At 54.7% G+C, this 27,613-nt stretch overlaps 1 protein-coding gene across 1 annotated transcript in view; it reads left to right on the top strand.

Annotated features, from left to right (window-relative positions):
* The first annotated feature begins 12,723 nt into the window (after positions 1–12,723).
* The window catches only part of LOC147736839 (uncharacterized), a 78,108-nt gene continuing 63,218 nt past the window's right edge, over positions 12,724–27,613 (top strand). The window contains exon 1 of the mRNA XM_086952708.1: positions 12,724–12,826. The gene's annotated coding sequence lies outside the window, so the exon portion shown is untranslated. The remainder of the gene's footprint in view (positions 12,827–27,613) is intronic.

Here is a 27,613-nt window from a genome sequence, read left to right as displayed (position 1 = left end):
GAGGACACACCACCCTGCAGGGAGCGTGCCAGCACCAAGATATCATTGGAGCCCCAAGGTGCCCGGCGAATACATCTACATTGTGGAAACAGTTCCTGAACCACCCCAGTGAGATTGTGAGGATATACTGGTGTTTTTAAATTGAAAGAGAACATTCTATATACATTGTCCTGAGGAAGGTGGCGCATAATAATATAAAGGCCATCAAAACGCGTCAACGTACTTTTGGGTGTTACATCCAAGGATTTGATTGGGTATTGACTAAATGAAATGATTCATGGACACCCAAGAGATAATACAACAATGAATCCTACATGGAGTAACAAATTCTTGATGTTTTTTTGATTATACATTGTTGTTTGTTGTTCTCTCATTTTTTGTTTTATTGTTTATCTTTCTAGCACACTGGTGTTTTTTATTACGTATGTATCAGATGAAATACCTTTTTGTGTGAGTACTTTTAATCATTGTGTAAGTTCTATACATTATATTAAATTCATTTACTTTTGCATATCATGTGTTTATGAGTATTGTTCTGCCTAGCTGACTATTGGGGCCCTGGTTGTCTCTATTTGTGGTTGTGATCGGGGACGTTATAATGGATGGTTAGGATCAATTAGTACAACAAAATCAATTTCCCAGGAGAGATTTGCTCTTTAATTACCTGTGGTACCCCTTCTCTTGGGTGTGGGGTCGCTCCCATTCTCTCTTTTTATCGTCTCTTTAGTGTGCGCCTGTCTTCCCTCCTCTCCTTACCAGCGGTGCGACGCGGCGGCGGAGGGACGAGGGTGTGAGTGGACCGGGAGAGGAGCCCCCTCGGCCCCCACACCGAGCTCGGTTCCGGTCTCTGCCCCCTCCCTGGTGCTCCCCAGTCTCCTCCCTGCTCCCTGTCCCTACCCCCTGCCCCGGTGCTCTGGTCCCCGCCTCCCTCTCGTCTACTCGTCACTCCCTGGCAGTGTCTGCCAAGGGCACCTCAGGACACATCCCGGCTACTGGTAATTCGGCTGAGAGCCCGGGGAGCCCTGGCACGGCCGGGGCTGGAGGGGTGAGTGCGCACGGAGCGCGGGCCCTCCTCCCCAGAACTTGTGGATGGGGGTTCAGACTGGCGCCGCCTCCCCTCACTCCTACCAGTGCCCCCTCCACCTACACAGATGATACTGAGCGGAGTAGTTCATGCTGGTGCGTAGTTTCAGGATTTCAGCGCTCCATGATTTCAGCACTCCGACCTCTTGATAAAACTGCTCTAGCCTCTGTGAAAAGACTCCTGCAAGACTCCCTACCAATAAACTCTAGGGAACGACATCAAACGAGCCCTCACATCCCACCGAAAGGTAAAGCACCCAAACTATCCTCCACATGTGCGCAAAACGCAACCCCTGGTAAACCTATTCAGTGCACCCCTCCTTTGAGCATGACCACCAACATGTGCTGGCAGCAGATAAACAAAGTAAGTGCCATCAACATCACCATCAGATGAAGGACGATGTAGACGCCAGTAAGGTCAACTCCCAACCAGCCCCCTCGTCCATGCATGTTCCCTCGAAACAGCCCCACTTTCCAGCAAAGTCGATTTAAGCAGTCCCCACACCCAGCCAAAATAAGACCAATTAACAGCTACTTTCCAACATCCCGTGTGTCTGAGTAAGTCCAACCCTCATATCCACCCACCCTCTTTCAAACAAACCTTACTATCAGCACAGCCATGCACCACATGCAACCAAAACAATACCAATCAAAACTCAATTTCAAGGTACACCAAGCCCAACGTCCTGAACAACCCTCCGCAACAGCGCCCACGCAATATCCCATAGTGATTCCATGTTCAATCAAGAGCAAACCACCAAATGGACTGACACCGTGGCAAGCTCTTCCCAAGCTCTACATTGCATAAAACCAAAATAACACTTCCCCAACCAGTCCCAAAAGCCAAGCAAAATTAGCCCTATGAACACCCACATCTTAAGGAGAACACCCCATCCATTCCCCATATTCAACCATATAGCCACCTGCCACGACCCACACCCATTGGAGACTGCCCCCAGCAACCCACATGCCTACACAATACCCCAGAGAGCCCCACGCCCAAAGAAAGCCAGCCCCAACAACCCATCAAGCTCTTCACAACCAGTCTCCACTTCCAAGCAAACTATTTCCCAACGAGCCCCCCCACACACACACGCAATGAAAATAACAACCCTCAACAGCCATTCGATGAAGACACCCAATAGGTTTGTGTCCAAGCAATACTCTATTGAGCCACAACTTCCAAGCAGGGACCCCCCATACACACACACACGTCTAGTCAATCACTTTCAACAAGCCACAGCATACTAGAAGGTTCTTCACCAACCATCCCCACACCAAAACAAGATTTCCCCACCTGCTCCCTGTTAGACGGGGACCCGGAGGGTCGGCCGAGGACAGGGGGAGAGGCCTCCGGTGAGGGCCGTCTCCAGCGATCGTGCAGACGAGTAACTTCCCCCCCACAGATGGACACCACACAAGGATGAGGTCAACCCACTTTATATACGGTTCTTGAAGCAAGGTTATCAGCGATACAGTGAGGTCTGGACACGAGGGTCCTCTCAATTCTAGTCTCTGTAGGGAAAGGGGTAGCGGGACAGTCTTGGTACCGGTCCGGTACAGGCGTGGCAAGAGGGAAGCTCACAATCCTCGAGCTTAGGGGTCTGCAAGGTCGGGCCGCGGCAGCGCCAGAAGGCTTGGATGGTAGTTCTCGAAGGAGGGCCGCGGCAGCGCCAGCAGGCTTGGATGATGGTTCTCGAAGGAGGGCCGCGGCAGCGCCAGCAGGCTTGGATGATGGTTCTCGAAGGAGGGCCGCGGCAGCGCCAGCAGGCTTGGATGATGGTTCTCGAAGGAGGGCCGCGGCAGCGCCACCAGGCTTGGACGAGGGTTCACGTTGTAGAGGGCCGCGGCAGCGCCAGCAGGCTTCAGAGATGGGTTCACAAGGCAGGGCTGCGGCAGCGCCAGCAGTCCGTCAGGGATGAGTTCTTCAAGGTGTCTCTCGACTCCAGGATACAACTGCCTTCCTTCTCTGGAGCAGCCCCAGTTATAGGTCTGGTCTCCTTTGATGTCCGGACCCTCGCGCTTGGAGGTCGGGAGGCCCGGGATGAGGGAGTCCAGACACCCAGCAGGGGGGTGGAGCCAGCGCCCGGGGAGGCTGGGGGCGATCGGCACCTGGCGGGGGAGAGCCATCGACACTCCTTTCTCCCATTGACCTGCCAAGTGGTCTCTTCACCTCCTGGGTGGATGGTGGTGCCTCGATGTCGGGGCCTGGCCAGGCCCAGGGTTGGGGTCGAGCCGAGGCCACGCGGCCTCGTGATGCAGTGTCCAAGATGGCGGCTGGGCCGGGGCAATGCTGCTGATGGAGGCCCGGCCAGCCGATACCGGGGTGTTCGGGAGCAGGCGTCCCGTTGGGGACGGGTTGCGGGTTGCCTCGGTGGGTTGCCGGGATGGTTCTTTCTGGGGATACAGGGAGAGCCGGTGTCCGGGCCCTATCATGCGGGGAGGGAGCGGGCCTTCCACGAGGCCTGTCCAACATGCGTCCCCCCCAGCTGAAGGCAGGGAGAGTCACCCATCCTCTTGGGTACTCTCCTCGCCGAGGCGGAAAAAGCGTGACAGGCCGTCCGCGTTGGCGTGATCCTGGCCAGGACGATGCTCCACAGTGAAGTCCATCCCCTGTAAGGAGATGGACCATCGCAACAGTTTTGGGTTTTCCACCCCGCATTTGCATCAGCCACTGCAGGGGTCGGTGGTCTGTCTGTACCCTGAAGTGAGTACCGAATAGGTAGGGCCGGAGTTTCTTGAGGGCCCATACCACTGCGAAGGCCTCCCGCTCGATGGTGCTCCAGCGCTGTTCTCGAGCCAGCAGGCGTCGGCTGATGAAGGCCATTGGCTGATCGACTCCCTCGGCGTTGAGTTGAGAGAGGACTGCCCCAACGCCATGATCTGAGGCGTCCGTCTGGACTATGAATTCCCGGCTGTAGTCGGGGGGCCTGGAGCACGGGGGCGGTTCACATGGCGGTCTTCAACTTCTCGAAGGCCGCTTGACAGTCCGGCGTCCAGTTGACTATGTTGGGGCTTTTCTTGGATGTGAGTTTCGTGAGGGGCCCCACAATGCTGCCATAGTCCTTTACAAACCGCCGGTAGTATCCGGTGAGCCCCAGGAAGGCTCGGACCTCGGTTTGGGTGACAGGGGGTTGCCAGGACTGGATGGCAGCGATCTTGAGCTGAAGGGGTGCCACCAGACCGCTCCCCACTTGGTGTCCGAGGTAGGTCAGGGACCCCTGGCCAACCTGGCATTTGCTGGCTTTTAAGGTGAGGCCGGCCTGCTGGAGGGCGTGCAGGACTTCTCGGAGGTGGTGGAGGTGGTCTGCCCAGTGGTGACTGTACACAGCAATATCGTCCAGGTAGGCGGCGCTGAATTCTTCGAGGCCCGCCAGTACCTGGTTCACGAGTCGTTGGAAGGTAGCTGGAGCGTTTTTCATGCCGAATGGCATCACTTTGAAGTGGTAGTGGCCATCCGGGGTAGAGAAGGCGGATCGTTCTTGGGCCCTGGGGGTGAGGCCGATTTGCCAGTAGCCCGCTGTTAGATCGAAGATGCTCAGGTAGCGGGCAGTCCCCATGCGGTCAACTAGCTCATCTGCCCGGGGGATGGGGTGAGCGTCGGTTCTGGTAACGGTGTTCAGGCCCCGATAGTCCACGCAGAACCGGAGCTCGGGGGCAACGCCCGGGGCGGCAGCCTTGGGGACCAGTACGACTGGGCTGGCCCAGGGGCTGTCGGATGGTTCGATCACTCCTAGCGCCAGCATTTTGGTGACTTCGTTCTGGATGCAGGCGCGCACCCGATCTGGCACCCGGTACGCCCTGTGTCGAATAGGCGGACTATCCCCGGTGTCCACGTCGTGAAGGCACCAGGGGGTGACCCCGGGGGTGAGGGAGAACAAGTTTGCAAATTGTAGCAGGAGAGCTCGACAGTCTTGGCGTAGCTCCGGGGTCAAAGCGTCGGAGAGTCTGACCCCTTCCACTGAGCCATCCTGTTCACAGGTTCTCAGTAGGTCAGGGAGGGGCTCGGAGTCTTCCTCCGTCCCACTGTCTGTTGCCATCAATAGGCTGAGTTCCGAGCGTACGAAGTGGGGTTTGAGTCTGTTGGCGTGGAGGACTCGTAGGGGGTTCCGGGGAGACTCCATGTCGATCAGGTAGGTGACGGGGCCCCTGCGCTCTATCACCTTGAAGGGTCCTGTCCATTTGTCCTGCAGGGCACAGGGTTCGACCGGCGACATCACCCAGACTTGCTGTCCCGGTTCGAACTCGATGGAGGAGGCATGCTGATCGTACCATTTCTTCATGTCCTCCTGGCTGGCCTCAAGGTTGGCTTTGGCGAGCTCCCTGAATCGCCGGGTCTGGTTGCGGAGGGTCAGGAGATACTTATACACATCTGGAGAGTCTTCTGGGGGGCCATCTCCCATCCTTCCTTGACCAGGCTGAGGGGACCCCGGACTGGGTGTCCATACAGGAGCTCAAAGGGGCTGAAGCCGAGGGATTTCTGGGGGACTTCTCGATAGGCGAATAGGAGGCACGGGAGCAGCACGTCCCATTGGCGACGCAGGGGCTCTTCCAGGCCCATGATCATTCCCTTGAGAGTGCGGTTAAACCGCTCGACCAGTCCATTTCCTTGCGGGTGATAAGGGGTCGTGAATTTGTAGGTGACCCCGCACTGTTGCCAGAGAGATCTCATGTACTTCGAGATAAAGTTCGTGCCCCTGTCGCTGACGACTTCCCGGGGGGAAGCCCATTTGAGAGAAGATCCCCATCAAGGCTCGGCCTACCACAGGCGCTGTCACGGTCCGAAGAGGAATGGCCTCGGGGTAGCAGGTGGCGTGGTCCACCAGGACCAGGATGAACCGGTGCCCCTGTGCCGTTCGGGGGTCCAGGGGGCCCACAATGTCTATTCCTACCCGTTCAAACGGGGTGGTGACGACGGGAAAGGGTTGCAAGGGTGCTTTGATCTTTCGGCCGCTCTTCCCGCTGGCCTGGCAGGTGGGGCAGGCACGGCAGTGGTTGGAGACATCATTTCGCATTTTGGGCCAGTAGAAGTGAGTTACCAAGCGGTTGTACGTTTTGTCTTGCCCCAGGTGCCCAGCGAGGGGGACATCGTGTGCCAAGTTCAAAAGGAAGTCTCTGAAGCGGAGGGGTACCACCAGTACCCGACTGGCCCCCAGCTCAGCAATTCTTTGCTCACTGTAGAGCAGGTCATTGTCCCAATAAATCCAGTGGGCCCCTGAGGTGTCTCCTGCGCTCTGGGCGAGGGCTTGCTGCCGGAGTCCCTCGAGGGAGGGACAGGTGCTCTGTTCCTGTCGGAATTGTTCCGGGTTGGGACCACCCTCTTGACGCCACTGGGCCAGTTCGGGAAGGTCCTGGAGTCGAACGGGCCCTTCTTCGTTTGGTTCTGGGGGATTGGCTCTTAGGGCGGTTCCCTCTGGGACGATCGGGGGAGGGGGCTCTGGCCATTCTGGTTCTTCGGGACTGGGGATGGCGCGGGCGGCCATGGACCGGGTCGTTATGCAGGCCCATTCAGGGAGGCCCAACATACCCAGGTGCTCTCTTCTTTCGACGGCGGCCCACGGGGAACTTTCAAGGTCGTTTCCCAGGAGGCAGTCCACAGGTGCATCATCGCGGACAGTCACTTTCAGCATTCCGGACACTCCTCCCCACTCGAAGGGGACGCAGGCCATCCGACACAGGCTTTCTGAGTTGTCGGCTGACCGGACGGGGCAAAGGATGTTTGGCAAGATCTGATCCGGGGTCACCAGATGACAGCGGACTGCTGTCACACTGGCCCGTTGTCGCGTAGGGCTTCAGCCCGGCGCCCATTAATGTTGACCCACTGGCTATATTTCTGCGTATTGGCGGGTAGGGGGGCCCGCGGGATCATGTCTCTTTCCCCTAGGCAGACCAGGGACATGGCGGCTGGTTCCCACTCGGGCTGGTCGGCCTCGTACTCCTCAGGGTCTTCTGGGGTTTGCCCTTCCCCCAGGGCAGCGGCAGCGACCTGGCGGGGCATAGGGTTCTGGTTTTTCGGGCAATTCAGATCATTGGCGTAGTGGCCGGATCGCTGGCATTGGTGGCAAGTAACATTGGTCCGGAACCCCGGACGCATCAGGGGGTTTCCCCTGCCGGCCGGGGGCGGGGCGTTGCTGGCGGTAGCCACCGGGACGGCGTCTCTGCCCCGACCCTGGCCTCCCCCTCCCCCTCGGGGGCGATGGGGTCCTTAGTTGGTTCTGTTCGGCTCGCTGGGCCCGTTTCAGGCAACTCGGGTGCTTTCCCATCGGTCAGCTTCGGCGGTGAGTTGCGGAGGTTCAGTCAGTTTGCTGTCGAGGAGGTGCTGCCTGAGCTCGACGAAGCAGTTGTTAGAAAGGTGTTCCCACACAATAAGGTCGAAGAGTTGCTCGTAAGTGGTCACCTTGCTGCCCTTGATCCACCCCTCGAATGCTCGGCTGAAGAAGTTCACGTACTCCACCCAAGTTGTATCCGGGATCCGTTTGCAGTCGCGGAACCGCTGGCGGTACATCTCGGGCGTGAGTCCGTATCGAGTGAGGAGGGCGGCCTTCATGTGGTCGTAGGACGTCATCTGATGGTCCGGGAGTTGCAGCAGGGCGTCGCGCCCTTCGTTGACGAACCTCCCCCATAACCCGGCTCCCCAGTCGCTCCGGGGAATCCGGTGGGAGGTCATGGCTACCTCATAGGCCTTGAACCATTGCTGGATATCATCGTTCCGGTAATACTCCCTGACGACATCCTTGGGGATGTGGACTTTAGGGTCTGTAGTGGCAGGAGTGTTTGGGCGCTCGGGAACCCCGGGATCTTTGTTCTGTTTCCGAAGCTCTATTTCTTTGAGGTTGCGTTCATGTTCGTAGGCTAGCTTTTTCTCTTCTAACTCTCTCTGTCTTTGTTTCTCTTCCCGCTCCTCTCGAAGCCGCAAGTGTTCCAACGTTATTTTTTGTTCCGCCAATTTCAGTTCTCCATCCAAACGCAGTCGAGCCAGCTCCAATTCATGGAGCCGGCTTTTTTCCCGTTCTTGGATCTCCTCTGGGGAGAGACCCGATCTTCTTTCTTCCGTCGGAGGGGTGCTCGTTTCCGGTGCCTCGAGGCTTTGGTTTTGGGGTACGGCCGTACCCGTCTCTGCCCAAGATTCCAGGGCCTTTTTGAAGTCTTCTTTCGTGCTTAGTCCTGTGGTAGCAATGCCTAGTTCTATGCAGAATTGTTTTAGTTCTCTGTGGTTGTACTCTTCTAGTTTCTCCATCTGGAATTTTTCTGTGGTTCCGCTCTCTTTTGTTGTTATTGTGGTTGAGTCGTGGGGCGAGTTATCTCTGTACGATTACGCGTTGGTTCGGATCGCTCCGCTGGCCACCAATGTTAGACGGGGACCCGGAGGGTCGGCCGAGGACAGGGGGAGAGGCCTCCGGTGAGGGCCGTCTCCAGCGATCGTACAGACGAGTAACTTCCCCCCCACAGATGGACACCACACAAGGATGAGGTCAACACACTTTATATACGGTTCTTAAAGCAAAGTTATCAGCGATACAGTGAGGTCTGGACACGAGGGTCCTCTCAATTCTAGTCTCTGTAGGGAAAGGGGTAGCGGGACAGTCTTGGTACCGGTCCGGTACAGGCGTGGCAAGAGGGAAGCTCACAATCCTTGAGCTTAGGGGTCTGCAAGGTCGGGCCGCGGCAGCGCCAGCAGGCTTGGATGGTAGTTCTCGAAGGAGGGCCGCGGCAGCGCCAGCAGGCTTGGATGATGGTTCTCGAAGGAGGGCCGCGGCAGCGCCAGCAGGCTTGGATGATGGTTCTCGAAGGAGGGCCGCGGCAGCGCCAGCAGGCTTGGATGATGGTTCTCGAAGGAGGGCCGCGGCAGCGCAGGCAGGCTTGGATGATAGTTCTCGAAGGAGGGCCGCGGCAGCGCCAGCAGGCTTGGACGAGGGTTCACGTTGTAGAGGGCCGGGGCAGCGCCAGCAGGCTTCAGAGATGGGTTCACAAGGCAGGGCTGCAGCAGCGCCAGCAGTCCGTCAGGGATGAGTTCTTCAAGGTGTCTCTCGACTCCAGGATACAACTGCCTTCCTGCTCTGGAGCAGCCCCAGTTATAGGTCTGGTCTCCTTTGATGTCCGGACCCTCGCGCTTGGAGGTCGGAAGGTCCGGGATGAGGGAGTCCAGACACCCAGCAGGGGGGTGGAGCCAGCGCCCGGGGAGGCTGGGGGCGATCGGCACCTGGCGGAGGAGAGCCATCGACACTCCTTTCTCCCATTGACCTGCCAAGTGGTCTCTTCACCCCCTGGGTGGATGGTGGTGCCTCGATGTCGGGGCCTGGCCAGGCCCAGGGTTGGGGTCGAGCCGAGGCCACGTGGCCTCGTGATGCAGTGTCCAAGATGGCGGCTGGGCCGGGGCAATGCTGCTGATGGAGGCCCGGCCAGCCGATACGGGGGTGTTCGGGAGCAGGCGTCCCGTTGGGGACGGGTTGCGGGTTCCTCGGTGGGTTGCCGGGATGGTTCTTTCTGGGGATACAGGGAGAGCCGGTGTCCGGGCCCTATCATGCGGGGAGGGAGCGGGCCTTCCACGAGGCCTGTCCAACACTCCCACATTCAAACAAGACGGCCCCAAGTAGCTTCACGTACTCCCATCCACAAGCCAACCCATGCAACAAGGCCCCTCCAAACAACCCCTCGAAAAACTAAGCTCCCCACAACAAGCTCCCGCATACAAAGGTCCCCCCCCCCCAAACACCATCCCCCTGCAAATAAGACAAGCATTGGCATAACCAATAGGTCTCGCCTTTGGGACCGTATAAGTGTTTAGCCATGGAACAGTTGAATTTGTTGCACCAAGGATATTGTGTTGCATAGCTAAATACTTATAAGGTAGCAAAGGCGAGACCTATTGGCTATGCCAATGCTTGTTATTACAAGTTTGTGTTTTTTTCTGTGGTAAACGGAACAAAGCATTATGAGAACGCCACTCTCGTCGCCCACATACTGACGCAATTCCATGCATCTCTTAAAGCGGCTTTGTGAAATAGCCCATCAGGAGTGGGAGCCCCCAGCACTGCGCCCAACACTGACAGCACGGGGAAAGAGGTATTTTACTGTGACCTGCACTAGTGGGTGTAAGACAGGGAAAAGAGACCTTTTACTGTATCCTGCACTGGTGGGTGTAAGAAGGGGGAAAGAGACCTGTTACTGTGACCTGCACTAGTGGGTGTAAGACAAGGAAAGAGGCCTTTTACTGTAACCTGAACTAGTGGGTGTACGACGGGGAAAGAGACCTTTTACTGTATCCTGCACTGGTGGGTGTAAGACAGAGAAAGAGGCCTTTTACTGTAAGCTGCACTATTGGATGTAAGACAGAGAAATAGGCCTTTTACTGTAAGCTGCACTAGTGGGTGTAAGGCTGGGAAGGAGGCCTTTTCCTGTGACATGCACTGGTGGGTGTAAGACAGAGAAAGAGGCCTTTTACTGTAAGCTGCACTAGTGGGTGTAAGGCTGGGAAGGAGGCCTTTTCCTGTGACATGCACTAGTGGGTGTAAGACAGGGAAAGAGGCCTTTTCCTGTAACATGCACTAGTGGGTGTAAGACGGGGGAAAGAGGCCTTTTCCTGTAACATGCACTAGTGCGTGTAAGACAGGGAAAGAGGCATTTTCCTGTAACATGCACTAGTGGGTGTAAGACAGGGAAAGAGGCCTTTTACTGTAACCTGCACTAGTGGGTGTAAGACGGGGAAAGAGGCCTTTTACTGTATCCTGCACTAGTGGGTGTAAGACGGGGAAAGAGGCCTTTTACTGTAACCTGCACTAGTGGGGGTAAGACAGGGAAAGAGGCCTTTTACTGTAACCTGCACTAGTGGGTGTAAGAAGGGGGAAAGAGACCTGTTACTGTAACCTGCACTAGTGGGTGTACGATGGGGGAAAGAGGCCTTTTACTGAAACCTGCACTGGTGGGTGTAAGACAGGGAAAGAGGCCTTTTACTGAAACCTGCACTGGTGGGTGTAAGACAAGGAAAGAGGCCTTTTACTGTAACCTGCACTAGAGGGTGTAAGACAGGGAAAGATGCCTTTTACTGTAACCTGCACTAGTGGGTGTAAGAAGGGGGAAAGAGACCTTTTACCTTAACCTGCACTAGTGGGTGTAAGACGGGGTAAGAGGCCTTTCACTGTAACCTGCACTAGTGGGTGTAAGACGGGGTAAGAGGCCTTTTACTGTAACCTGCACTAGTGGGTGTAAGACAGGGAAAGAGGCCTTTTACTGTAACCTGCACTAGTGGGTGTAAGACAGGGAAAGAGGCCTTTTACTGTAACCTGCACTAGAGGGTGTAAGACAGGGAAAGAGGCCTTTTACTGTAACCTGCACTAGAGGGTGTAAGACAGGGAAAGAGGCCTTTTACTGTAACCTGCACTAGAGGGTGTAAGACAGGGAAAGAGGCTTTTACCGTAACCTGCACTAGTGGGTGTAAAACAGAAAAGAAGCCTTTTACTGTAACCTGCACTAGAGGGTGTAAGACAGGAAAAGAGGCCTTTTACTGTAACCTGCACTAGAGGGTGTAAGACAGGGAAAGAGGCCTTTTACTGTAACCTGCACTAGAGGGTGTAAGACAGGGAAAGAGGCCTTTTACTGTCAAACCGACTCACGGCCGAGTTACAAGAGTTGCAGTAAAAGGTCTCACATCACTGAGACGTAACGTGTTTCTTGGATAGCGTATGTTCACCTCGAAGGGTATCTTCCATAACAGATATTTATTGCTGAGCGAATCATCACTAATAACATTCTAACATATGGTACAAGAATATTTGGATATGATATTTAAAAATATCTATAGAAGGCCAAGTCTGGGGTCCACTAAGACTCCCCCCCTCTGCCCACCTCCTCTGCACCTAAGATCCCCCTCACCCACTCCTCCCCGTCCCTCCTCTGCCCCCCTTGCCCCCCCTTCCTCTGCCACTCGCCCCCCCTTCCTCTGCCCCTCCCCCCTTCCTCTGCCCCTCGCCCCAATGCCTCTGCCCATCTCCCCCCCTACCCCCTCTGTGCCCCCTCCCATACCCTCTCCTACCCTCCCCTCTCCCTCCTCTGGCCCCTTCCCTCTTCCTCCTCTGCCCCCCTCACCCCCTCTTCCGTCCCCCTCATCCCCTCCTCTGCCCACTCTTCCTCCACTGCCCCCTCCCTCCTCTGCTTCCTCCTCCACCCCCTCCCTCCTCTGCCCCCTCCCTCGTCTGCCCCCTCCTCCCCCTTCCCTGCCTCCCTTCCTCCTCCTCCACCCTCCTCCTCCCTCCTCCCTCCTTCTGCCTCCTCCCCCTCCTCCTTCTCTGCCCCCCTCCTTCCTCCTCCTCTCCCCCCTCCTTCCCCCTCCTCCCCCTCCCTCCCTCTCTGCTCCCTCCCTCCTCTCCCCTTCTCCTCTGCTCCCTCCCCTCCCTCCTTAGTCTCACCCTCTCTCCTGGGTTTCTTCTCCTTCACTGCTGGAAACTCATGAACAGTTTCACTTCCGGGTCACCCGGGGCAGAGTCGGCAGAAACAACGGAGCCGATGGGGCTCTCCTCAGGCCTGAGAGATGAACAGTGTCTGGGTCACCGGGGGCAGCGTCTGCAGAAGCAGCGGAGGCGAAATGAAGCTCCGCCCTCTCACACGTGTCTGCTTCCGGGTCAGCGGTGGCAGAATCAGCAGCATCAGCGGAGCCCAACCTGCATCAGAGGAGGGAGAAGGTCTGGTGCTCTGTCCGTCTGTCCAGCGCAAGGAGGAGCCTGTCTGCAGGTCCCATCACTTTCAGCAGGTCAGTGAGGGGGTGCCCCGAGCCTCTCACACTCAAGTGTGAATGCAGTAGGCAGGTGTGTGTGTGTGATGTTTAATAATTGTGAGACTACATGGCCCACTGTTCTATATGAATCCCTTCATTTAGCCATGGCTCTTTAAAGGACAGTGCATTATGATATTTAAACACCCATTAACAGTGTTTAGATCCGAGCTATGTATCCTTGCTGAAATTCAGGACTTGAGGTGTACTGTGCAAGGGGGTCACTTTGTGACCTTGTTATAATACATCAAAGATTTAGTGTGGCCTCAGTGTGTGGTTTTAACTCCTTTATATCTGGAAAATGGGAATCAACCTTTACAATGCAACCATTGCATCGCACTACACTTACAACACAGGCATTACAACGCAACATCCTTTACAAGGCATGACACAACAACGCAGGCATTACAACGCATGATACTACATCGCAATTCACTACTACGCAGGCATTCAATCAATCAATCAATCAATCATAACATTTGTATAGCGCACTACTCACCCGGCAGGGTCTCAAGGCGCTTGGGGGAAGGGGACCGCTATTGCTCGAACAGCCAGGTCTTGAGTTGTCTCCTGAAGGCGAGATGGTCCTGGGTCAGCCAGAGATGGATGGGGAGGGAGTTCCATGTCTTGGCCGCCAGGTAGGAGAAGGATCTACCTCCAGCGGTGGCTCTTCGGATGCGTGGTACGGCGGCGAGGCCGAGGCTTGTAGAACGTAGCTGGCGGGTGGGCGTGTAGAAGGTCAAGCGGTCGTTGAGGTACTTGGGGCCCAGGTCGTGGAGAGACTTGTGTGCGTGGGTGAGGAGCCTGAACATGATCCTCTTGCTGACGGGGAGCCAGTGCAGATCCTTCAGGTGGCCGGAGATGGGGCTGCGTCGGGGGGATGTCCAGGATGAGTCGGGCGGAGGCGTTCTGGATGCGTTGGAGTCTTTTCTGTAGCTTGGCTGTGGTTCCGGCGTAGAGGGTGTTTCCGTAGTCCAGTCGGCTGGTGACGAGTGCCTGGGTGACCGTCTTCCTGGTTTCGGTCGGGATCCATCGGAAGATCTTGCGGAGCATGCGTAGGGTGTTGAAGCATGATGAGGAGACGGCTTTGACTTGTCTGGTCTTCGAGAGGGAGGAGTCCAGGATGAAGCCCAGGTTGCGTGCGTGGTCTGTTGGCTTGGGGGTGGCGCCCAGGGCGGGGGGCCACCAGGAGTCGTCCCAGGCGGAGGGCGATGGTCCCAGGACGAGGACTTCCGTCTTGTCTGAGTTCAGTTTCAGGCGGCTGTTCTTCATCCACTCGGCGACGTCTTTCATCCCTTCGTGTAGGCTCGTTCTGGCGGTGGCGGGGTCTCTGGTGAAGGAGAGGATCAGTTGGGTGTCGTCGGCGTAGGAGATGATGTTGAGGTTGTGCTGGCGTGCGATGGCTGCAAGAGGTCTCATGTAGACGTTGAAGAGGGTGGGGCTGAGTGATGATCCTTGCGGTACGCAGTAGATGACTTCGGTGGCCTCGGATCGAAATGGGGGGAGGCGGACTCTCTGTGTTCTTCCGGTGAGGAACGAGATGATCCACTCTAGTGCCTTCTCTTGGATACCGATGTTGCTGAGGCGTTGAACTATGGTGCGGTGGCAGACAGTGTTGAACCCTGCAGAGAGGTCCGGGAGGATGAGGGCCGCTGTTTCTCCGTTGTCGAGCAGGGTTCTGATGTCGTCGGTGGCTGCGATGAGGGCGGTCTCGGTGCTGTGGTTGGCTCGGAAACCGGACTGCGAGGGGTCGAGGGATCCGTTCGTCTCGAGGAAGGCTGCAAGCTGTCTGTTGACGGTATTCTCAATGACTTTGGCAGGAAATGGGAGGAGCGAGATGGGGCGGAAGTTCTTGAGGTCGGTGGGGTCAGCTGTTGGTTTCTTCAGTAGGGCGTTGAGTTCGGCATGCTTCCAGCTCTCCAGGAAGGTGGCGGTGTTGAAGGAGGTGTTGATGACGTCCCGGAGTTGGGGTGCGATGATGGAGTCGGCCTTGTTGAAGACGTGGTGGGGGCAGGGGTCGGTTGTAGATCCGGATCCGGAGGCATTACAACGCATACCATTACAATGCATACCATTGGAGTTAGAATAGTAATTTTTACCCCTCCACTATCCAACACTTACCCTATTGTTGCACCCCCTGGAGTTGGAATAGTCATTTGTATCCCCATACTATCCAATACGTACCTTAAATGCAATGCAATGTAATGGTTTGCGTTGTAAAGGTAGTATGCAATGTAATGAAATGCGTTATAAAGGTAGTTTTTAAAAATCCGATGTAGTGTCATGCGATCCAATGGAATGCGTTGTAGTGGATGTTGCAATATAAAAACTGCGTTGTAAGTGAATGCGTTGTAAATGTATGCGTTGTAACGTCATACATTTGTCCAGAATGGGTCCATTTGGAGTTGTTACTGATTTTCACCAATACCTGCTCAGACCTTGTTCTTTGATGTTTGTATTCAGTGGGAGGTTGTCTCTGCAATGGATTAAGAGGTATGCTAGGAGGAAACAAAAGTATATTTTTACAGAACAATATTAGTTTCTTCTCTCAGAATACATGTCTTTATTAAGTACCTTTGTCCACAGTACTGTACATTGAACCTTTTGATATCCGCACGTTGTTCCCTATAGTAAGGTGGTTGTTTTATTCATAACTAACATACGAAGCTGAGTTCTAGTTTGTTGATATACTAATGATTTGTGGGGCCCGGCCAACACATATTTAGGGCTCCCTATTTGGAATTGAAGCGTTGTGCATTTTTCCATATTTCCGCGTGTCGCTAATATATGAAGTATTGCATGTCCATGGTGTTGATAGAAAGGAGGAATTTATATATTACAGAATGCTCAACCCACAGAACTGCTTCCTCCTCAGATACTGACACCTTCCAACTCCCTCAGCAGCATTCCTCATTGGGTGTTGCCTCAGAGACTCTGGGATGACACAGCTCTGTTGAAGAGACTGCAACACCTTTGTGAGAAGAGTGAGCCGTGATTATTTGGGGTGTTACATGTGATTGTACAGATCTGTGCCCACCCTGTGTGTAGGTCTCTTGGAGTAGTTGATGCCCGTGAATGGCTTGGTCGAAGCCTAACCTTTCACTACAAAATGTATGGAAGTGATTTGTGTGTGCGAGACAGTGTGTATGTGTTTGTTTGTGATTGGTTGTCTTGGGTGGAACATTATATATGAGCTTGTAAGCGACTGATCCATCTGATTACTTATTTCCAGTGTGTAGGTCTTTGTGCCTGGGGATGGATTGTGTTTCATGTGTTTGTGCACAGCAGAGCACAATGCCTGTGTAATTGTGCAGCATTGAACATGTGGTTAAGAGATATCTGATTTGTTACATTAATCCATTTATAAATGAGGTGTGAAGTGTGAGGCTGTACAAGTGAGAGTTGGAGTTTGTGTCACATCTGTGAGTACACAATTGAATGGACTTTTTAAAGAGCAATTTTTTTTGTGTGCGTGTTTGTTGCAAACATTTGGCATGTGAGTTGCAAACATTTTGCCAAAGACAAGCCTGTCTGCTCCCAGGCACACCTGGCCGCCACTGCTGGGACCAGAAATCAGGTAGCGTACTCAATATTTCTCATATTCTGCATAAGATCTAAAGTCTTTCATGTACACAGATTTTAGTATCTCCCCCATGTTTGACTTGTTTTTAGAGGCAAATGGCGTGTATGCCAGCCACACATACTGGTACTCAACAGCCCTCACTGCGGACCAACAAACAATAATACTCTTCTACATCCTCAGATTGAGGAGTCGTTAAAAGCGGCTTTACTAAACCCACCTTCCCTAGGCAAAGATAAGGTGGAAATACTCAAATTATTAGAATCTTCTAAGCTGGATATCCTGTTCTTAACTGAAACCTGGTTGTCAGAGGAATCTACTCCAGATCTCCAGAAGCCATACCTGAGATGACCAAAAGAGAATGAGCTCAGAGAAAGGAGGTGGGATATCAGCAATTATTCACCAGTGGATCCACACATCTCTTTTATAAATTACTCCATTTAAAACATTTTTTTTTTCAAGATTTGCAAAATATACAGAGTTTGACATAGTGGTGTCCCCCCTCCCCCCACCCCGTTTTTACACAATAGAAGGATAAAGTTCAAAATATTAATCAGGAACATCAAAGTGCATACGAATAAAGCATCATGAGAGAATTTTCAAAAACTAGAAGTGTAATGGGACTTGCAGAACAGAGAGAAAGAAAAATAACAAGCACTGGCGTTGCCAATAGGTCTCGCAGTAGGAAAGTTGGAGCTATTGGTTTTGTAAATGACAAAGCCCTTTATGTATTTAAAATGATAACCAAAGTGAAAGGCATTGTTATTTGCAATTGTAATGGCTCCAACTGTCGTACTGCGAGACCTATTGGCAACGTGAGTGGTTTTTCGTGTGTGAGTGGCGTTGTGTGTGTGAGTGGCGTTGTGTGTGTGAGTGGCGTTGCGTGTGTGAGTGGCGTTGCGTGTGTGAGTGGCGTTGCGTGTGTGAGTGGCGTTGCGTGTGTGAGTGGCGTTGCGTGTGTGAGTGGCGTTGCGTGTGTGAGTGGCGTTGCGTGTGTGAGTGGCGTTGCGTGTGAGTGGCGTTGCGTGTGTGAGTGGCGTTGCGTGTGTGAGTGGCGTTGCGTGTGTGAGTGGCGTTGCGTGTGTGAGTGGCGTTGCATGTGTGAGTGGCGTTGCATGTGTGAGTGGCGTTGCGTAGTTGAGTGGCGTTGCATGTGTGAGTGGCGTTGCATGTGTGAGTGGCGTTGCATGTGTGAGTGGCGTTGCATGTGTGAGTGGCGTTGCATGTGTGAGTGGCGTTGCATGTGTGAGTGGCGTTGCATGTGTGAGTGGCGTTGCATGTGTGAGTGGCGTTGCGTAGTTGAGTGGCGTTGCGTAGTTGAGTGGCGTTGCGTAGTTGAGTGGCGTTGCGTAGTTGAGTGGCGTTGCGTAGTTGAGTGGCGTTGCGTAGTTGAGTGGCGTTGCGTAGTTGAGTGGCGTTGCGTAGGTGAGTGGCGTTGCGTAGGTGAGTGGCGTTGCATGTGTGAGTGGCGTTGCATAGGTGAGTGGCGTTGCATAGGCGAGTGGCGTTGCATAGGTGAGTGGCGTTGCGTAGTTGAGTGGCGTTGCGTAGTTGAGTGGCGTTGCGTAGGTGAGTGGCGTTGCGTAGGTGAGTGGCATTGCGTAGTTGAGTGGCGTTGCATGTGTGAGTGGCGTTGCATGTGTGAGTGGCGTTGCGTAGTTGAGTGGCGTTGCGTAGTTGAGTGGCGTTGCGTAGGTGAGTGGCGTTGCGTAGGTGAGTGGCGTTGCATGTGTGAGTGGCGTTGCATAGGTGAGTGGCGTTGCATAGGTGAGTGGCGTTGCATAGGTGAGTGGCGTTGCGTAGTTGAGTGGCGTTGCGTAGGTGAGTGGCGTTGCGTAGGTGAGTGGCATTGCGTAGTTGAGTGGCGTTGCATGTGTGAGTGGCGTTGCATGTGTGAGTGGCGTTGCGTTGTTGCGTGGCGTTGCGTAGTTGCGCGGCGTTGCGTAGTTGAGTGGCGTTGCGTAGTTGAGTGGCGTTGTGTAGTTGAGTGGCGTTGCATAGGTGAGTGGCGTTGCGTAGGTGAGTGGCGTTGCGTAGTTGAGTGGCGTTGCATAGGTGAGTGGCGTTGCATAGGTGAGTGGCGTTCCATAGGCGAGTGGCGTTGCATAGGTGAGTGGCGTTGCGTAGTTGAGTGGCGTTGCGTAGTTGAGTGGCGTTGCGTAGGTGAGTGGCGTTGCGTAGGTGAGTGGCATTGCGTAGTTGAGTGGCGTTGCATGTGTGAGTGGCGTTGCATGTGTGAGTGGCGTTGCGTAGTTGAGTGGCGTTGCGTAGTTGAGTGGCGTTGCGTAGGTGAGTGGCGTTGCGTAGGTGAGTGGCGTTGCATGTGTGAGTGGCGTTGCATAGGTGAGTGGCGTTGCATAGGTGAGTGGCGTTGCATAGGTGAGTGGCGTTGCGTAGTTGAGTGGCGTTGCGTAGGTGAGTGGCGTTGCGTAGGTGAGTGGCATTGCGTAGTTGAGTGGCGTTGCATGTGTGAGTGGCGTTGCATGTGTGAGTGGCGTTGCGTTGTTGCGTGGCGTTGCGTAGTTGCGCGGCGTTGCGTAGTTGAGTGGCGTTGCGTAGTTGAGTGGCGTTGTGTAGTTGAGTGGCGTTGCATAGGTGAGTGGCGTTGCGTAGGTGAGTGGCGTTGCGTAGTTGAGTGGCGTTGCATAGGTGAGTGGCGTTGCATAGGTGAGTGGCGTTCCATAGGTGAGTGGCGTTGCGTAGGTGAGTGGCGTTGCGTAGGTGAGTGGCGTTGCGTAGTTGAGTGGCGTTGCGTAGTTGAGTGGCGTTGCGTAGTTGAGTGGCGTTGCGTAGTTGAGTGGCGTTGCGTAGGTGAGTGGCGTTGCGTAGGTGAGTGGCATTGCGTAGTTGAGTGGCGTTGCATGTGTGAGTGGCGTTGCATGTGTGAGTGGCGTTGCGTTGTTGCGTGGCGTTGCGTAGTTGCGTGGCATTGCGGCGTTGCGTAGTTGAGTGGCGTTGCGTAGTTGAGTGGCGTTGCATAGGTGAGTGGCGTTGCATAGGTGAGTGGCGTTGCGTAGTTGAGTGGCGTTGCGTAGTTGAGTGGCGTTGCGTAGTTGAGTGGCGTTGCGTAGGTGAGTGGCATTGCGTAGGTGAGTGGCATTGCGTAGTTGAGTGGCGTTGCGTAGTTGAGTGGCGTTGCATGTGTGAGTGGCGTTGCGTTGTTGCGTGGCGTTGCGTAGTTGCGTGGCATTGCGGCGTTGCGTAGTTGCGCGGCGTTGCGTAGTTGAGCGGCGTTGCGTAGTTGAGTGGCGTTGCGTAGTTGAGTGGCGTTGCGTAGTTGAGTGGCGTTGCATGTTGCGTAGTTGAGTGGCGTTGCGTAGTTGAGTGGCGTTGCGTAGTTGAGTGGCGTTGCGTAGTTGAGTGGCGTTGCATGTTGCGTAGTTGAGTGGCGTTGCGTAGTTGAGTGGCGTTGCATGTTGCGTAGTTGCGTGGCATTGCGGCGTTGCGTAGTTGCGCGGCGTTGCGTAGTTGAGCGGTGTTGCGTAGTTGAGCGGCGTTGCGTAGTTGAGTGGCGTTGCGTAGTTGAGTGGCGTTGCGTAGTTGAGTGGCGTTGCGTAGGTGAGTGGCGTTGCATAGGTGAGTGGCGTTGCATAGGTGAGTGGCCTTGCATAGGTGAGTGGCGTTGCGTAGTTGAGTGGCGTTGCGTAGTTGAGTGGCGTTGCGTAGTTGAGTGGCGTTGCGTAGGTGAGTGGCGTTGCGTAGGTGAGTGGCGTTGCGTAGTTGAGTGGCGTTGCATGTGTGAGTGGCGTTGCATGTGTGAGTGGCGTTGCGTTGTTGCGTGGCGTTGCGTAGTTGCGTGGCATTGCGGCGTTGCGTAGTTGCGCGGCGTTGCGTAGTTGAGTGGCGTTGCGTAGTTGAGTGGCGTTGCGTAGTTGAGTGGCGTTGCGTAGTTGAGTGGCGTTGCATAGGTGAGTGGCGTTGCATAGGTGAGTGGCGTTGCATAGGTGAGTGGCGTTGCATAGGTGAGTGGCGTTGCGTAGTTGAGTGGCATTGCGTAGGTGAGTGGCATTGCGTAGTTGAGTGGCGTTGCGTAGTTGAGTGGCGTTGCGTAGTTGAGTGGCGTTGCATGTGTGAGTGGCGTTGCGTTGTTGCGTGGCGTTGCGTAGTTGCGTGGCATTGCGTAGTTGAGTGGCGTTGCGTAGTTGAGTGGCGTTGCGTAGTTGAGTGGCGTTGCGTAGTTGAGTGGCGTTGCGTAGTTGAGTGGCGTTGCATGTGTGAGTGGCGTTGCGTAGTTGCGTGGCATTGCGGCGTTGCGTAGTTGCGCGGCATTGCGTAGTTGAGCGGCGTTGCGTAGTTGAGCGGCGTTGCGTAGTTGAGCGGCGTTGCGTAGTTGCGCGGCGTTGCGTAGTTGCGTGGCGTTGCGTGTGTGAGTGGCGTTGCGGCGTTGCGTGGCATTGCGGCGTTGCGTGGCATTGCGGCGTTGCGTAGTTGCACGGCGTTGCGTAGTTGAGCGGCGTTGCGTGTAGTTGCGTGGCGTTGCGTAGTTGAGTGTCGTTGCGTAGTTGAGTGGCGTTGCATGTGTGAGTGGCGTTGCATGTGTGAGTGGCGTTGCATGTGTGAGTGGCGTTGCATGTGTGAGTGGCGTTGCGTTGTTGCGTGGCGTTGCGTAGTTGCGTGGCATTGCGGCGTTGCGTAGTTGCGCGGCGTTGCGAAGTTGAGCGGCGTTGCGTGTAGTTGCGTGGCGTTGCGTAGTTGCGTGGCATTGCGGCGTTGCGTAGTTGCGCGGCGTTGCGTAGTTGAGCGGCGTTGCGTGTAGTTGCGTGGCGATGCGTAGTTGCGTGGCATTGCGACGTTGCGTAGTTGCGCGGCGTTGCGTAGTTGAGCGGCGTTGCGTGTAGTTGCGTGGCGTTGCGTAGTTGCGTGGCATTGCGGCGTTGCGTAGTTGCGCGGCGTTGCGTAGTTGAGCGGCGTTGCGTGTAGTTGCGTGGCGTTGCGTAGTTGCGTGGCGTTGCGTAGTTGCGTGGCATTGCGGCGTTGCGTAGTTGCGCGGCGTTGCGTAGTTGCGCGGCGTTGAGTGTAGTTGCGTGGCGTTGCGTCGTTGCGTGGCGTTGCGTGGCGTTGCGTCGTTGCGTGGCGTTGCGTGGCGTTGCGTAGTTGCGTGGCGTTGCGTAGTTGCGTGGCGTTGCGTAGTTGCGTGGCGTTGCATAGTTGAGTGGCGTTGCGTAGTTGAGTGGCGTTGCGTAGTTGAGTGGCGTTGCATGTGCGAGTGGCGTTGCATGTGCGAGTGGCGTTGCGTTGTTGCGTGGCGTTGCGTAGTTGCGTGGCATTGCGGCGTTGCGTAGTTGAGCGGCGTTGGGTAGTTGAGCGGCGTTGCGTAGTTGAGCGGCGTTGCGTAGTTGAGCGGCGTTGCGTAGTTGTGTGGCGTTGCGTAGTTGAGTGGCGTTGCGTAGTTGAGTGGCGTTGCATGTGTGAGTGGCGTTGCATGTGTGAGTGGCGTTGCATGTGTGAGTGGCGTTGCGTTGTTGCGTGGCGTTGCGTAGTTGCGTGGCATTGCGGCGTTGCGTAGTTGCGCGGCGTTGCGTAGTTGAGCGGCGTTGCGTAGTTGCGTGGCGTTGCGTAGTTGAGTGGCGTTGCATGTGTGAGTGGCGTTGCATGTGTGAGTGGCGTTGCATATGTGAGTGGCGTTGCATGTGTGAGTGGCGTTGCGTTGTTGCGTGGCGTTGCGTTGTTGCGTGGCGTTGCGTAGTTGCGTGGCATTGCGGCGTTGCGTAGTTGCGTGGCATTGCGGCGTTGCGTAGTTGCGCGGCATTGCGTAGTTGAGCGGCGTTGCGTAGTTGAGCGGCGTTGCGTAGTTGAGTGGTGTTGCGTAGTTGAGTGGCGTTGCGTAGTTGAGTGGCGTTGCGTAGTTGAGTGGCGTTGCGTTGTTGCGTGGCGTTGCGTAGTTGCATGGCGTTGCGTAGTTGAGCGGCGTTGCGTAGTTGAGCGGCGTTGCGTAGTTGAGTGGCGTTGCGTAGTTGCGTGGCGTTGCGTAGTTGCGTGGCGTTGCGTAGTTGCGTGGCGTTGCATGTGTGAGTGGCGTTTCGTTGTTGCGTGGCGTTGCGTAGTTGCGTGGCATTGCGTAGTTGCGTAGTTGCGCGGCGTTGCGTAGTTGAGCGGCGTTGCGTAGTTGAACGGCGTTGCGTAGTTGAGTGGCGTTGCGTAGTTGAGTGGCATTGCGGCGTTGCATAGTTGCGCGGCGTTGCGTAGTTGCGTGGTGTTGCGTAGTTGCGTGGCGTTGCATGTGTGAGTGGCGTTGCGTTGTTGCGTGGCGTTGCGTAGTTGCGTGGCATTGCGTAGTTGCGTAGTTGCGCGGCATTGCGTAGTTGGGCGGCGTTGCGTAGTTGAGTGGCGTTGCGTAGTTGAGTGGCGTTGCGTAGTTGAGTGGCGTTGCGTAGTTGAGTGGCGTTGCGTAGTTGCGTGGCATTGCGGCGTTGCGTAGTTGCACGGCGTTGCGTAGTTGACCGGCGTTGCGTGTAGTTGCTTGGCGTTGCGTAGTTGCGTGGCGTTGCGTGTGTGAGTGGCGTTGCGTAGTTGCGTGGCATTGCATGTGTGAGTGGCGTTGCGTAGTTGCGTGGCGTTGCATGTGTGAGTGGCGTTGCGTTGTTGCGTGGCGTTGCGTAGTTGCGTGGCATTGCGGCGTTGCGTAGTTGCGCGGCGTTGCGTAGTTGAGCGGCGTTGCGTAGTTGCGTGGCGTTGCGTAGTTGAGTGGCGTTGCATGTGTGAGTGGCGTTGAATGTGTGAGTGGCGTTGCATATGTGAGTGGCGTTGCATGTGTGAGTGGCGTTGCGTTGTTGCGTGGCGTTGCGTTGTTGCGTGGCGTTGCGTAGTTGCGTGGCGTTGCGTAGTTGCGTGGCATTGCGGCGTTGCGTAGTTGCGTGGCATTGCGGCGTTGCGTAGTTGCGCGGCATTGCGTAGTTGAGCGGCGTTGCGTAGTTGAGCGGCGTTGCGTAGTTGAGTGGTGTTGCGTAGTTGAGTGGCGTTGCGTAGTTGAGTGGCGTTGCATTGTTGCGTGGCGTTGCGTAGTTGCATGGCGTTGCGTAGTTGAGCGGCGTTGCGTAGTTGAGCGGCGTTGCGTAGTTGAGCGGCGTTGCGTAGTTGCGTGGCGTTGCGTAGTTGCGTGGCGTTGCGTAGTTGCGTGGCGTTGCGTAGTTGCGTGGCGTTGCATGTGTGAGTGGCGTTGCGTTGTTGCGTGGCGTTGCGTAGTTGCATGGCATTGCGTAGTTGCGTAGTTGCGCGGCGTTGCGTAGTTGAGCAGCGTTGCGTAGTTGAACGGCGTTGCGTAGTTGAGTGGCGTTGCGTAGTTGAGTGGCATTGCGGCGTTGCATAGTTGCGCGGCGTTGCGTGGCGTTGCGTAGTTGCGTGGCGTTGCATGTGTGAGTGGCGTTGCGTTGTTGCGTGGCGTTGCGTAGTTGCGTGGCATTGCGTAGTTGCGTAGTTGCGCGGCGTTGCGTAGTTGCGCGGCGTTGCGTAGTTGAGTGGCGTTGCGTAGTTGAGTGGCGTTGCGTAGTTGAGTGGCGTTGCGTAGTTGCGTGGCATTGCGGCGTTGCGTAGTTGCGCGGCGTTGCGTAGTTGAGCGGCGTTGCGTGTAGTTGCGTGGCGTTGCGTAGTTGCGTGGCGTTGCGTGTGTGAGTGGCGTTGCGTAGTTGCGTGGCGTTGCATGTGTGAGTGGCGTTGCGTAGTTGCGTGGCGTTGCATGTGTGAGTGGCGTTGCGTTGTTGCGTGGCGTTGCGTAGTTGCGTGGCATTGCGGCGTTGCGCGGCGTTGCGTAGTTGAGTGGCGTTGCGTAGTTGAGTGGCGTTGCGTAGTTGAGTGGCGTTGCGTAGTTGCGTGGCGTTGCGTAGTTGCGTGGCGTTGCGTAGTTGCGTGGCGTTGCGTTGCGTAGTTGCGTGGCGTTGCGTTGTTGCGTGGCGTTGCGTTGTTGCGTGGCGTTGCGTAGTTGCGTGGCGTTGCGTAGTTGCGTGGCGTTGCATGTGTGAGTGGCGTTGCGTGGTTGCGTGGCGTTGCGTAGTTGCGTGGCGTTGCGTAGTTGCGTGGCGTTGCGGCGTTGCGGCGTTGCGTAGTTGCGCGGCGTTGCGTAGTTGAGTGGCGTTGTGTAGTTGAGTGGCGTTGCGTAGTTGAGTGGCGTTGCGTAGTTGAGTGGCGTTGCGTAGTTGAGTGGCGTTGCGTAGTTGCGTGGCGTTGCGTAGTTGAGTGGCGTTGCGTAGTTGAGAGGCGTTGCGTAGTTGCGTGGCGTTGCGTGGTTGAGTGGCGTTGCGTGGTTGAGTGGCGTTGCGTGGTTGAGTGGCGTTGCGTGGTTGAGTGGCGTTGCATGTGTCAGAGGCTAAATGTAGCACAGGGAGACCTCCAGTGGTAAGACAATCAAAAACAACTTAGAAAACATTTCACAGTATGAAGAGATCAAACTCATGAACAAGCGTGATACACCTCAGCTAAAAATCATGATAAATAACAACACACATTAGAAGTGAAACTGCAAGTACAGAAGGACCAGCTTTGCTTGTTTAAAACTCCCACTTCAGGCAGATGAGTGTAATGTGTAAAGCGTCTTGTGCACATGAGCAGATCGGAGTCTGGAAGCAAATACAAAGAAGAGGAATGACTGAGGCGCATTGGTGTGAAGCACATCAAAGGGCTTCTCCTCCCCTAATTAGCCGTTCCGGGGAAACTGAAAGTACGGCCGGCCTGCGGCCGGCCATGAATAATTAGGGGAGGAGAAGCCCTTTGATGTGCTGGGCTGGCTGGCCCTGAATGCGCGTGCATGTTATCACGTGGTTCACGGGCACTGCATGAAAACCGCGGGGCTGAAAGCCCTTTGGTTTGAAGCTGTTTTCGCCACATGAATTCTCGCTCCGCTCGATGCGCTTGCGCACATCGATAGGTTGCGAGACCTAAAAATGAAAAGAGACAAAAAAAAAGAAAAGGGAGATCTGGAGGTTGGAGGTGCTAAGGAATTGAAGAGTTAAATATAGAGATTTAGTTTGAGCGTTCAAGCCATGTGGTAATATGTTCCCATATGTCTATCCCTCTCCTTTTCCCTTTGCAACCTTTTTTAGCGTATATCGCTTTCTCAAGATGATATGTCGCCATTAGCCTGGCTAGCCACTGAGAGAATGGTGGCGGGTCTGCGTCTTTCCACCCGTAGGCTACACAGATCCTCCAAACTGTCATAGCTACAAACACCAAAGCGCCTCCTTTAGTCCACCTTAGTGTTTCACAGGTCCCTAGCATAATAGTTGTGGGGGTTAGTGTGTAGTCTTGTGAAACAACCTTTCCCAAGAATTCCTGTATTCTAGACAGGACAGAGGACAGTTTTTGGCAGGTAGCAAACATATGGATGGAGTCAGCTCCAACCGCTGAGCAGCATGGGCATGTTGTTCCCTCCCCCGTGCTCCACTTTGCAATTCTGCTTGGAGTTAAATATAAGAAGAAAATGGTTTTGAAGTGCTGTACTTGCAATTTAGCTGACAGTAAGTCTCTCTGTGAAAGTTCCAAGGATTTAAAAAACAGGCTACGTGGTGCTTCCAATTTTGATTACCACTTGTCAGCTATTCTAGGAAGATCATCTGGTGTGTTCAGAGTTAAAATGGCATAGATAGACCCTATTCGTGGGGCTACCGAAGTTGATAGCATATTGATAATTTTAACCTCTGAGAACCCAGCCAGTCCCCCCACCTTCCGTGAGAGAAAGCTATAAATAGCTGTGAACTTGAAGGCATCTTGCTGTTTTAACCCAAATTTGCTTTGAAGTTCTAAAAATGTGCTCACTCTCTCGTTTGAAATTAGGTCCCCTAGTTTTAAGATACCAGTTTTGTACCATTCTGCTAGGTAACTTAGGAAAAAATGCCAGGCAGATTTTGATTTTGAGTAAGGGGGGTGTAGTGATTAAACCTTCCAAGACCATAAATCCTGCGTATACTAGAAAATACCTTAAAAGAGTTCATCAGTGTCTTAAACTGATGAACTCTGGAGAAGAGTCTTGCCGGTGGCAGTGGCAGGCTCTATCCGCTTGCGCTGTGTTCTACCACTGTGTCACACTGTTAGCGCTGATCTATAGCGTGTTTTTTTAATTTTAGCGAGTAAGGCTAAATTTTAAAATTTTGTGTGCTTAAATAATTCTTGTCACTTTCCTGACTGTACCTCACCGCCAGGCTGAGTGCTAAGTCAGCCGACTCACATTCACGCCGACTCCCGCCCCGGTCCGCCGCGTCCATTTCTGGGCGTTTGTTGCGGAGGGTGAGGAGGAGCCTAGCACTTCCGGCCTCCGGGCTGCCAGGTCAGCGTTCTAGTTGCGCTGTAGGCGATGTGTACTTAAACTGCAGCCTAACGCAGTCGCGCTGTGGAGAAGAGTCTTGCCGGTGGCAGTGGCAGGCTCTATCCGCTTGCGCTGTGTTCTACCACTGTTTCACACTGTTAGCGCTGATCTATAGCGTGTTTTCTTAATTTTAGCGAGTAAGGCTAAATTTTAAAATTTTGTGTGCTTAAATAATTCTTGTCACTTTCCTGACTGTACCTCACCGCCAGGCTGAGTGCTAAGTCAGCCGACTCACATTCACGCCGACTCCCGCCCCGGTCCGCCGCGTCCATTTCTGGGCGTTTGTTGCGGAGGGTGAGGAGGAGCCTAGCACTTCCGTCTCCGGGCTGCCAGGTCAGTGTTCTAGTTGCCCCTACTGCCTATAAATGTGTGTTGGCCAGCGACCGCGCAGCGGACGCGTGCAGCGGGCGCGCCGGAAGCGCGCCAAAGTCAAGCCCGTCTGTGCCCGTCCGCGACTGGACGGGGCGCGGGGCCATAAACCCTGGCTCGCCTACATCAACCATCATACGGTATGGCAGACAAGAATTGCTAGATCTCCAGCCAAACAATCCTACATGCTGCAAACATGAGATGCAAGCCCTATCACTAATAAATTGTACCTCATGCACCTTTGCCCCTGATAACAATCTGAATTCTACCAGCGACATTAATACATTAAAAGCAGCTCTGCTCAATTGTAGATCTCTACGAAAACACTGCTTAGAAATCTACCATTTACTTAAAGATAACAAAATCCACATTCTGTTTCTTACGGAAACTTGGCTGGACGAATATTCAGATCCCGACATTATTCAGGCCCTTCCACCTGGATTCGTCCTCTCCAGGTTGGATAGGAAAGATGGTAGAGGGGGGGGGCATTGCTATAGCCACTAAATCTCCATTAGAGTGTACCCTC

Source organism: Lissotriton vulgaris, chromosome 1_2 (assembly GCF_964263255.1).
Source record: "Lissotriton vulgaris chromosome 1_2, aLisVul1.2, whole genome shotgun sequence".
Taxonomy (NCBI): domain Eukaryota; kingdom Metazoa; phylum Chordata; class Amphibia; order Caudata; family Salamandridae; genus Lissotriton; species Lissotriton vulgaris.
This window is presented reverse-complemented; position numbering and strand designations above follow the sequence as displayed.